This window comes from Lissotriton helveticus, chromosome 6 (genome assembly GCF_964261635.1).
Source record: "Lissotriton helveticus chromosome 6, aLisHel1.1, whole genome shotgun sequence".
NCBI classification, from domain to species: Eukaryota; Metazoa; Chordata; class Amphibia; order Caudata; family Salamandridae; genus Lissotriton; species Lissotriton helveticus.
This window is the reverse complement of record NC_136067.1, coordinates 1,326,094,985-1,326,108,620: the sequence shown is the minus strand read 5'-3', so window position 1 is coordinate 1,326,108,620 and position 13,636 is coordinate 1,326,094,985.

Sequence of the window (13,636 nt, the reverse complement as noted above, 5' to 3'; positions counted from 1 at the left end):
CAGTGTAGGAGATCATGCAGGGAGTGCTGTTTCAGGGTTAGGACAGTGCAGTGGTGTTTGAACATTATAGGGGCATTTGCTGAAAATTATGTTTCAGCATTTACAGCAGTGCAGTAGTGTTGAAAGAGTTTAGCAGGTTTTGCTAGGGATGGTATTTCAAGGTTTAGGACAGTGCAGTGGTGTTCAGGCACTGTAGAGGTTCAAGGTGGGACTGATAATTCTGAGTTTAGAACAATGCAGTTGTGCTTGGGCAGCGTATGGTATCATGTAAGGGCTAGGAGTACAAAGCACTGTATGTCCTAAAGCCTGACTCACTCCATGAGTACATGTATTCTCATATCTGCAAACACATGCATCGAGCAAGTGATTCTGTCACAATATTCCCATAAACACACTGACTCACATTCTGATTCTAGACAAATCAAAATGTCCCTTGCAATTCACTGAAATGATTACTGCATGCTACAGAGAGAGTTGCAATGGCATTTCTACAGCACATACAGGATCTTTATTACACAACATGGAGAATATTTGGGAATTAAGAGACCTGATACACATGCTGCATAGGACTTTGTAGCACTACATGTAATAAAGATCCTGATTGTACTGTAGAAATGCCATAGCCACTCTCTCTGTAGCATGTAGTAATCATTTCAGTGAATTTTCATTTCTACATTCTCAGTCCCACCTTGAACCCCTACACTGCCTGAACTGCACTGCACTGTCTTAAACCCTGATACACCATCCCTAACAAAACCTGCCAAACTCTTTGAACACTACTGCACTGCTTTAAATCCAGAATCACCATCCTCAGCGAATGCCCCTATAATGTTGAAACACCACTGCACTTCCCTAAACCCTGAAACAGCACTACCTGCAAGAACCCCTTTCATTGTAGTAATAATTTTACTGAATTTTAAGGGATTCTGTCATGTGTCTGAGAACACACTGTGAGTTAGTATTCATTTCAGATAATTGCGGCAGAATAATTTTCTTAGTTGATGTGTTTAAAAATATGGGAATACATGTACTTATGGAGTGAGTCAGACTTTAGGACATGTAGTGCTATACAAATCTATGCAGCATGTGTGTCAGGCCTCTTAATTCCCAAATAGTCTCCATGCTGTGTAATAGAGATCCTGTGTGTGCTGTAGAAATGCCATAGCAACTCTCTCTGTAGCAAGTAGTAATCATTTAAATGTATTTTCATTTCTATATTCTCAGTCCCACCTTGACCCCTTATACTGCCTGAACAGCACTGCACTACACTAAACCCCAATACACCATCTCTATCAAAAGCTGCTAAACTCTTTCAACACTACTGCACTGCTCTAAACTCTGTAACAGCACTCCCAGCAAGACCCTCCTTCACTGTAGTAATCATTTTACTGAATTGCAAGGGATACTATCAAGTGTCTAAGATCACAGTGTGAGTCAGAATTCATTTCAGAAAAATGTGGCAGAATAATTTACTTAATTGATGTGTTTAAAAATATGGGAATACATGTACTCATGGAATGAGTCAGGCCTTAGGACATTTAGTGCTACAAAGTCCAAAGCAGCATGTGTGCCAGGCCTCTGAATACCCAAATAGTCTCCATGCTGTGTAATAAGGATCCTGGGTGTGCTGTAGAAATTGCATAGCAACTGTCTCTGTAGCATGTTGTAATCATTTCAGTGAATTCTCATTTCTACATTCTCAGTCTCACCTTGACCCTCTACACTGCCTGAACACCACTGCATGCTCTTAAACCCTGAAACAGCACTCCCAGCAAGACTCTCTTTCACTGTAGTAATCATTTTACTGAATTGCACGGCATACTGTCATGTGTCTAAGATCACAAATAATCTCATTTTTTACCACAGTGCATACAAACAGACATTCTTTTGAATACCTCTGTACAATAGGAAATCAACAATCACAGAGACTTTTCTAAAAGTCTAACAATATACACCTGGAAATAAAAAGTATGCTGTAAGACTCAGTTTATACCATAACAACTTTGCTACTAGCTCAAAGATTACATTTGTACAAGAAGACTCTCTCAAATCATTTTTAATTTTTAATCATAAATGTATTCTTGTGACATTTCATATCGTAATAGAACATCTAGCATGATGTTATCAGCAATTTCATTAACATCTTCATCAACTTCAGAACTTGACAAATTAATCTCAATATCATCCAATGCTTCAATTAATTCATTATCTAAACTTTCATCCAAAAAATCACAGGTTATATCTCCTGCACCAATAGGTTGTTCTTCATTGCTGCTGTCCACAAAAGGTACATTTAAGTCCTCTATCAGAGTGTTAGAAATTTCAAAAGTGACTTAAATGTTGTTCTGATTTTGATCCATAATACATTTTATTATGTTGCTGTACCTAGCAGAAAAATATAAACACTTAATTTTATTATTTTTACTAATAGATAATACAAACTAGCGTTATCAATTTCATGAGTACATGTATTCCCATATTTTTAAACACATCAACTAAGCAAACTATTCTGCCACATTTTTCTGAAATGAATTCTGACTCACACTGTGATCTTAGACACATGACAGTATACCTTGCAATTCCGTAAAATGATTACTACAGTGAAAGAGAGTCTTGCTGGGAGTGCTGTTTCAGATTTTAGAACAGAGCAGTGGGGTGTATGACGTTACAACGCAAACTTTTACAACGCACATCTTCCAACGCATTATTTACAACGCAACATCCATTACAACTCATTTCATTACAACGCATACCATTACAACGAATTTTTAAAAACTACCTTTACAACGCATTCCATTACAACGCATACTACCTTTACAATGCATACCATTACAATGCATGACATTACATTGCATGTATGGTAAGTATTGGATAGTGTAGGGGTAAAAAATACTATTCTTACTCTAGGGGGTGCAACAGTAGGGTAAGTGTTGGATGGTAATGGTATGCGTTGTAATGGCATGCTATGTAATAGATGTTGCGTTGTAAAAGTTTTGTTGTAATGGTAGTGCTTTGTAAAAGTTGGGTTGTAAAGGTTGTTTCCCGTGCAGTGGTGTTCAGGCAGTGTAGAGGCTCAAGGTGGGACTAAGAATGAATAACTGAGAATTCACTGAAATGATTTCTACATCCTACAGAGAGAGTTGGTATGCAATTTCTACAGCACACCCAGGATCTTTATTACACAGCATGTAGACTATTTGGGAATTCAGAGGCCTGGCACACATGCTGCTTTGGACTGTTTAGCACTAACTGTCCTAAGGACTTACTCACTCCATGACTACATGTGTTGCCATATTTTAAAACACATCAACTAAGCAAATTATTCTGCCACATTTTTCTGAAATGAATTCTGACTCACACTGTGATCTTAGACACATGACAGTATGCCTTGCAATTCCATAAAATGATTACTACAGTGAAAGAGAGTCTTGCTGGGAGTGCTGTTTCAGATTTTAGGACAGTGCAGTGGGGTTGTATGACGTTACAACGCATATTTTTACAACGCACACCTTTACAATGCATTTTTTACAATGCAACATCCATTACAACTCATTTCATTACAACACATACCATTACAACAAATTTTTAAAAACTACCTTTACAACACATTCCATTACAACGCATACTACCTTTACAATGCATACCATTACAATGCATAACATTACATTGCATGTATGGTAAGTATTGGATAGTGTAGCGGTGAAAATTACTATTCTAACTCCAAGGGGTGCAACAGTAGGGTAAGTGTTGGATAGTGTAGGGGTAAAAATTATTATTCTAACTCCAGGGGGTGCAACAGTAGGGTAAGTGTTGGATGGTAATGGTACACATTATAATGGTATGCGTTATAATGACTGCAATGTAATGACATGCATTGTAATGGTATGCGTTGTAGTGTCATGCGTTGTAATGGTTGCGTTGTAATGGCATGCTATGTAATAGATGTTGCATTGTAAAGGTTTCGTTGTAATGGTAGTGCGTTGTAAAAGTTTGGTTGTAAAGTTTGTTTCCCGTGCAGTGGTGTTCAGGCAGTGTAGGGGCTCAAGGTGGAACTGAGAATGTGGAAATAAAAATTCACTGAAATGATTTCTACATGCTACAGAGAGAGTTGGTATGCAATTTCTACAGCACACCCAGAATCTTTATTATACAGCATGGAGACTATTTGTGAATTCAGAGGCCTGGCACACATGCTGCTTTGGACTTTATAGCACTAACTGTCCTAAGGACTGACTCACTCCATGACTACATGTTTTGCCATATTTTAAAACACATCAACTAAGCAAATTATTCTGCCACATTTTTCTGAAATGAATTCTGACTCACACTGTGATGTTAGACACATGACTGTATGCCTTGCAATTCAGTAAAATGATTACTACAGTGAAAGAAAGTCTTGCTAGGAGTGCTGTTTCAGATTTTGGGACAGTGCAGTGGTGTTCAGGCAGTGCAGGGGCTCAAGGTGGGACTGAGAATGTAGAAATGAGAATTCCCTGAAATGATTTCTACATGCTACAGAGAGAGTTGCTATGCAATTTCTACAGCACACCCAGGATCTTAATTACACAGCATGGAGACTATTTGGGAATTCAGAGGCCTGACACACATGCTGCTTTGGACTTTATAGCACCAACTGTCCTAAAGACTGACTCACTCCATGACAACATCTTTTGCCATATTTTAAAACACATCAACTAAGCAAATTATTCTGCCACATTTTTATGAGATGAATTCTGACTCACACTGTGATCTTAGACACATGACTGTACGCCTTGCAATTCAGTAAAATGATTACTACAGTGAAAGAGAGTCTTGCTAGGAATGCTGTTTCACATTTTAGGACAGTGCAGTGGTGTACAGGCAGTGCAGGAGCTCAAGGTGGGACTGGGAATGTAGAAATCAGAATTCACTGACATTATTTCTACATGCTACAGAAAAAGTTGGTATGAAATTTCTACAGCACACCCAGGATCTTTATTACACAGCATGGAGACTATTTTGGCATTCAGAGGCCTGACACACATGCTGCTTTGGACTTTATAGCACTAACTGTCCTAAAGACTGACTCACTCCATGACTACATCTTTTGCCATATTTTAAAACACATCAACTAAGCAAATTATTCTGCCACATTTTTCTGAAATGAATTCCGACTCACACTGTGATCTTAGACACATTACAGTATCCCTTGCAATTCAATAACATGATCACTACAGTGAAAGAGAGTCTTGCTAGGAGTGCTGTTTCACATTTTAGGACAGTGCAGTGGTGTACAGGCAGTACAGAGGCTCAAGGTGGGACTGAGAATGTAGAAATGAGAATTCACTGAAATGATTTCTACATGCTACAGAGAGAGTTGGTATGCAATTTCTACAGCACACCCAGGATCTTTATTACACAGTATGGAGACTATTTGGGAATTCAGAGGCCTGCCACACATGCTGCTTTGAACTTTATAGCACTAACTGTCCTAAGGACTGACTCGCTCCATGACTCCATATTTTGCCATATTCTAAAACACATTAACTAAGCAAATTATTCTGCCACATTTTTCTGAAATGAATTCTGACTCTCCCTGTGATCTTAGACACATGACAGTATGCCTTGCAATTCAGTAAAATGATTACTACAGTGAAAGGGAGTCTTGATAGGAGTGGTGTTTCAAATTTTAGGACAGTGCAGTGGTGTTCAGGCAGTGCAGGGGCTCAAGGTGGGACTTGAAATGTAGAAATGAGAATTCACTGAAATGATTTCTACATGCTACTGAGAGAGTTGGTATGCAATTTCTACAGCACACCCAGGATCTTTATTACACAGCATGGAGACTATTTGGGAATTTAGAGGCCTGCCACACATGCTGCTTTGGACTTTATAGCACTAACTGTCCTAAGGACTGACTCACCCCATGACTACATGTTTTGCCATATTTTAAAACACATCAACTAAGCAAATTATTCTGCCACATTTTTCAGAAATTAATTCTGACTCACACTGTGATCTTAGACACATGACAGTATGCCTTGCAATTCAGTAAAATGATTACTACAGTGAAAGAGAGTATTGCTAGGAGTGCTGTTTCACATTTTAGGACAGTGCAGTGGTGTACAGGCAGTGCAGGGTCTCAAGGTGGGACTGAGAATGTAGAATTGAGAATTCACTGAAATGATTTCTACATGCTACAGAGAGAGTTGATATGCAATTTCCACAGCACACCCAGGATCTTTATTACACGGCATGGAGACTATTTGGAAATTCAGAGGCCTGACACACGTGCTGCTTTGGACTGTATTGCATTAACTGTCCTAAGGACTGACTTACTCCATGACTACATCTTTTGCCATATTTTAAAACACATCAACTAAGCAAATTATTATATCATTTTTAACAACAGCACTGTACTGCAAAAAATATCTCCTCAAACACATCAACATACCAAAGGCTCCTTTCACAATGTTTTTCCCAAAGCAGACACATTCAAAATCAGACTCTGTATAAATAAACTCCTGCTTCCACATTAGAATACATTTTTCAAATTAACTTAAACTGCACAACATAGATCCCCTTACAAATTAACAACTCACCTTTAAAAATGCTTTTGTAGTTTTAGAACAGTGTCAATCACAAGCAGATTTTCTTAAGCAGAATCTCTGAATAGTGCACCAGTCACTGCAACCACACAATGGCATAGTTTCCCTCTCATTTTACACTCATATTCTTGAAGATAACCATTCAAATATCTTCCCACACAAATTCAAAACCAAACTAACATTTTAATTGGTTCTACAATTGAAACACTTTCAATCTCACATAAAATTCAACCTTCCACCTCTGCTCTCTCTGCCTGTTACAATGGTAACACTCCATAGAACACCTAACTGAACACACAGGTGAAAAGTTTATCTGCAAAGCAAACCCGCAAGGTTGTTTGACTTTCTTTTCAATACAGTAGTGTATCCTGTGCAATGTTCCTTTCAATCACTTTCTCTCAACCATTAACATTTCTCCTTAAAAAAACAGTAGCATGCACCCTAGTTTTCAATGTTGAATTTTCAGAAACCACCAATCATTTATTCTTTTTCAAGTGCACTAATCTCATCCACATTTTTTTCTAAACTCCTACTTTTCAGACTGCCATTTCATTTCCAGAGCCCATCTGAGTACAACCAGATCTCCCTTCAAGATGTTTAGAGTGTGCATTGTAGGACACAGCTATATTTTCTGGAGTGAAAGGTATGCAGCAAATAGATGCTTTCTCAACCTTGACTTACCAAATGTGGATATTATGTGGATTGGCCAGAGAGGATTGAGATGTCACCAATTGATACCATTGGTAAAATCCTTTTTGCATCTCCCATACCCTGACCTCATAATTGTGTACTGTGGTGGCAATGACCTAGGCACTTTGACTGGGGTAGGTCTGGAAATGTTTTTAAAGGACACCTTTGGGCAATTGATGTCACTTTTTCCACAAACTGCCTTTGTATATTCTAATATATGTCAAAGGCAAAAATGGAACTGGTCCAACCTATATTGTCCACAGATTGAGAAAGCAAGGAAACATGTGAATATGTCTGTTTCTGCTTTTCTCAGAAACTATGGTATGGGTTCTATACACCACAAAAACTTGTGTTACAACATGCAAGGCATTTATAGAGGAGACGGTGCACATTTCACAGATCAGGGAAACAGAGTCTTCCTCTTGAATTTTAGACTCTGCATCGGTACTTACTTGTAGGTACAAAAACACTCAATGAACACAACGGCTCTTTTAGAGCCAACCAACATCTAAACACTCAAACTTGTTATTTAACTGTATTTATTTTTTTCTTTCTTCCGACGTGTGGTTTTAACCTCGAGGGTGCGTGCAACGTGCGCGCACCGGGCGATTTAAAAAAAAAAACGAAACTTTTTTTTACCCTTCGGGGTCCTGAGAAGTCCAGTGTCATTTGAGATGTCATCAGTGATGTCATGAGTGATGTCACTCACCATGTCATGAGTGATGTAATATGTGACGTCATCAGCAGTGCATTGCGGGCGCGCAAGTTATAGTTAGCTGAACTAACTATAACAAGGTAATTTCAATGGTTTTGTATGAGAGAAATGTCCAGCTAACTATAACATGGGTGAAACCTATGGTTTTTTCAGTGAATTTCAAAGGTTTTGTAAATGATAATTGTGAAATATACTAATTATTATATTTCTCTCTTTTTATAGTAATTTCCTACACAAAAGTAAATTCAAAAAGAATGCACTGCTGTGAAACTGCCTCGGTGAATTTGTACGTGTTTGTTAGAGGCAGATTTATAACACCCTTGTGCCTCTTTTACACCACCGTTGCATCACTTTTCTGATGAAGCAGTGGTGCAAAAGATGCACCACGATATTTGGTATTTAGAATGTGACGTATCTGGGAGGTACGTCACATTGTAAATCCCTGTACCAGAAGGACACATTCCTACATGGGGGGTGTCCCTGCGCAGGAACACCTCCTAAAAGTGGCTGACTAAAATCTACAAGATTTCACTTTGTCACTTTTGCGCTCATGCTGTGTCAAAACCCTGCACTACCTTGAAGCAGGTGTAAGGATTGACACAGCAGTCTGAGCAGAGGGCCCCCAGACCAGTGCTGGAGATACGTTGCACTTCCAACATAACTCAAACAATGCACCACCTTTACAGCACAGATACATCACATATATGTGCCATTTTTTGTCCCATGGTACACCGCATTGTAAATACGGCGCATAAATGGTGGTGGTGTCACGGAGCACAATAACTGACATATTCCTGGGGATATGCCAGTTATTGTATATGTGCCCATTAGTGTTTTAATGTAGTGATAGCATTACTACATACCGATGAATGAGTTACTACAAAACTAAAACAACAGTGACAGAGTGTTTGCTGGAAGTGTAACAATACAAACTAGTAAATTGAAAGTATAAAACACAAATTTGCAAGTATATAGAAGACTGCATACATCGTCTATAAGGTTTTGAAGCAGTCTATGCCCTAAGGCCTATTTTGATGCATGGGTACTTAGATAGTGAGTGGAGACCTGCACTGGCTCCCGGTCAACAAGAGAATCACCTTCCGTCTCCTCACCCACGCACACAAAGCCCTACACAACCAAGGCCCAGGTTACCTCAACAGTCGCCTCAACTTCTACGCTCCCAATCGCCTGCTCCGATCGACCGGCCACGCCCTCGCTGCCGTCCCCCGCATTCGAAGAGCCACCACAGGAGGACGGTCCTTCTCCTACCTCGCCGCCAAGACATGGAACTCCCTCCCGACCCACCTCCGCCTGACCCAGGACCACCTCGCCTTCAGGAAGCAACTCAAAACCTGGCTGTTCGAGCAGTAGCGGACCCCCCTCCCCCAGCGCCTTGAGACCCTCTGGGTGAGTAGTGCGCCATATAAATGCTTTGATTGATTGATTGATTGATTGATAAGACTGCAAGGAAAGAACCTGATTGAATTTATAACAGCCTCAGTTGTACCACAGTATACAGATAAACACATACTGCTGAATGGCTCACTACAATATTGAAACAGTAGTGTGAGAATGTTTGCTGGAAGTATTAGGATACACATTGAGGAATTGAACGTATAAAACATAGGTTTGCTGGTGCATAGAACAGTGCATGCACTGTCTATAGAGGTTTGAAACAACCTATGCACTAAGGCCTCTTTTAATCCATGAGTATCTAGATACTGACTGGATCATTACACTTCTGCAAAGAAAGTTCCTCACTAAATTTATTACAGCTTCAGTTTTACAACGGTACAATGAAAAAGAACATACTGCTGACTGGCTCACTACAATACTAAAACAGGAGTGTCACATTGTTTGCAGGAAGTCTAAGGATACAGACTGGGCAATTGAAGGCATAAAACACAAGTTTGCAGCTGCATAGAAGACTGCATGTATACTCCATACGGATTTTAAGCAATCGATACCCTCAAACCCTCTTTGCATATTTTTAATCAATACAAACATTTAAAGAATATATAACAGAATCTATAACTGCTTCACTTTTAGTACAATAAATACATTAGTAGATAATGCTCAAACCTTTATTATTTTTCAACAATAAATGTATTCTTGTAACATCTCATAATTTAACAGACATTCCAATACAACTTCATCAGATATGTCATTCAGATCAATTTCCTCGTCAGCAGTTTCTGATTTAATTTGTTCTAACATTTCAACATAATTTAAAACTTCCAGAAAATCTCCATCACAGCTTTTGTCTTCAAAATCACAATTCATGTCTGCAGCACTAATTTCCCCTTCTTCACACTCATTGCCTGTGACAGATACGATTAGTTCTTCAATTATACTCAAAGTAATATCCAAAATCTCCTGAGTATGAGGCTCTTCTCTTTCCATAATTTTTCCTTTATGTTCTTGCTCCTTGTATAAAAATATAAACTGTTAATTTTATCACTTTACGTAATATATAATACAAAACTACCGTTTTCACCTATTTTGGCCTACAAAAAATACTATATAAATACTATTATCTAATAACATTCCATTAGGAGAGTTTTAGTCCTTTGCAAAATTATACAACTATAATTACTTATAAGGATATCCTGTTCTTAGCTTTTCTTAAATTTTGAAAGCATTTACTCCTTATGACTATAGGAAAAGACTCAGGCTGTTATAGTAAAATACACTACTAAAAAATGTAGAATATGTCTATTCACCTTACCCTTTCCAAAATAGTAAATGTGTTTTACTAAAATGGAAAAGATAGAATTCATTGTCCAGAATAACATTGTGTATCTGTGTATATTTAGACATCATTATCACACTACTTTTTTAATACTTCATGTGTTTACTCTATCTCTATTCCTCATCTATAACTTAGTCTAACCCTACTAATTACCTACCTCTTCCAATTTCGAACTAGCCTCTCCTCTAGTATTTATCGGCAACCTTGTAGCTTACGGTTCTTTATTTTTCTCACTGCTTATAACCTATAATTATGTAACATTCATTAACCTAGGCCTCTCAGTTTATTGTCTAATTTTTATATTATTAATTTCCTTGTGTTCTTCTACTAACTTTTCTTTATGCAATTGCTTGTTATCTATTCTGTCAATCCTTCAATATCTTGTGTTTTTCATTAATGTTCCTTCTTAATTCAAAAGTCTTTCTACTATTCCTTACTCAATGTGTTATTTTCCCTTAAGACCTTGCTTAACTCAAATTTTCTTGTTTCTTGTTTTAAGTTAGAGAAAATACATCGACTGAGTACATTCAATATTGTCTATAATGTCATGTAAGTTTACTTACTCACTAACTTGTCAAACAATGTTCTTTAACTCTCACAGAAATATTTCCACTTTCTTTTCACGAATGTCCAAGGAGCAATTGAAAACGGGTCTGAACTCCGGAACGTCTGAGGTGAAGTGCGCACTTGTTAGTGAGCGCGCGCCTCACCAAGGATTCCTCACAACTCTGTGGTAAATGACTAGATCGCAACCGCTTCTTTCAGCCGCGGCCCGTGGAGGGAGTTGCAATGGGGCAGGCAGGGGGGGCAGGGGAGGGGCAGGGTGAGGGGTGATAAACAACGGAATCTGGATGATTGCAGGTAAGTAAACAATTACATTAATAAAACGAATTTCGGGCCATATTATCAACAATAGGCGATATATTATCGCCGCTTTTATCGGCAGGAAAACTGCGGATAAAGCGGCGATAAAGGGCTTGATAATAGGCCTTTGTGAATTCCCATAACAGCCCAAGTTAACACCAGAAACTGGGCTGCTATGGGAATTTCCAAGGCCCTATTATCAAGCCCAATATTGCCGCTTTATCGGCAGTTTCCTGCCTATAAAAGCGGCGATAATGTATAACCTTTTGTTGATAATATGCCCCTTAGTTCAGTGCCCCGCATCGCATTTTGCGATGCAGGGCGCAGGATACGAAATTAATTTTATTAATTTAATTGTTTACTTACATGCAATCATCCAGATTCCGCTGTTTATAACCCCACACCCTGCCCCTCCCTCGCCCCACCTGCCTACCCCACCACAACTCCCTCCACGTGCCGCGGCTGAGTCAGTTACTTGTACTTACCTTAAGCATAATAAATAATAAAAAAATATATATTATACAATTATCACCTGTGGAAGATACAAAAAAACACAGTTACAATATATATTTTACAACACAAAATAATTTGTAAAACATTTCATTTGCCTTTTTTGCTGTTCTCAGAATATATTGAATTTCACTACAACCAGTGAGTTCAATAGTACTCATCACATAAGAGCGGGCAAAAAAAAGACAATCCATAAGGATATCTTAAAAAACCCAGTCAACATTCTCAATAACAATAAAAAAATAGAAATAAAACATATCTTAAATGTTTTTTTCTAAGAGCAATTTCTTACGTAAATATGCCACATCTCAAACAATCATAAAATAACAAAACATTATGATTAATTTTCTTACACTGTAAATAATGTTACTTAAAAATATATGCTTACAAAATACACAGCAAAAAGTCCTTAATGGTTTCACACACTTTTCCTTACGGCCTAATAGTATGCATCAAGTCCTTTGTTTGGAAGTTGTTCAATAGTAATCCTGAACGTCCGCCTCCCAGCCTTCTTATCCAAAACCACCGACATCATCTACGGGTCCCCCAGGACTCATTAATCAGTCCGACGCTGTTCAACATCTACATGGCCACCCTAACACAAGTAGCCCACCATCACAACTTCAACAGCATCTCCTACACAAAGAACACCCAGCTCATACTCTTCCTCACCAAGAAGCCACATACCACCAAAAGCAACCTCCACGACACAATGAAGGACGTCACCAACTACATAAAGAGCAGCACTGTAAACACAAACTGGCACAAGATGAAGGTACTCATCCTCAGACCCACCCCCTCAGCCTCAGTCAACTCCTGCTACCTGACTACACTGTGAACAGTACCAACACCTACCAACCATGTCCACAACATAGGATTCAACCTCAACTCCTCCCTCTCCATGTGTAACCAAGTCTACACCATCTCCTTGTACTGCTATAACACCCTCCACATGCTCCGTAACATTTACAAGTGGATCCTAACCAAAAGAAGAAGAACAGTGACACAGGCCCTCATCAGCAGCAGACTACACTGTGGCAAAACACTCTACACATGAATTCCAGCCAAACACCTACAACAACTACAAAAAAATCCAAAAGACCTCCACCTGAATGATCATCAATGTCCCCGGCTATACCCACATCACCCACCACCTAATACACCTACACTGCCTCAATATCAACAAAAGGATCACCTTCAAGCTCCTCACCCTCACTTACAAAATACTCTACAACACCAGACTAATCTACCTTAACAGCACTATTCCTAAAGGGCAAATTTTGATCTTAAAATTTTGACTTTAAAAATATTAGTTAAGAATTTGGTTAACTCTTTGGGCAAACATTACTTAAAAACTAATTGAGTATCATTACAATGTATCCAACCTTTCAGACATTTTAAATAAACAATGTAATGTCCAGATGTGGTAGAAGGTCCATCATGAAAAATAATAGCAACAGCTACAAAAGGTCTTCCTGATATTGAACATTGACCAGCTACAACATTTTTAATTAAAGT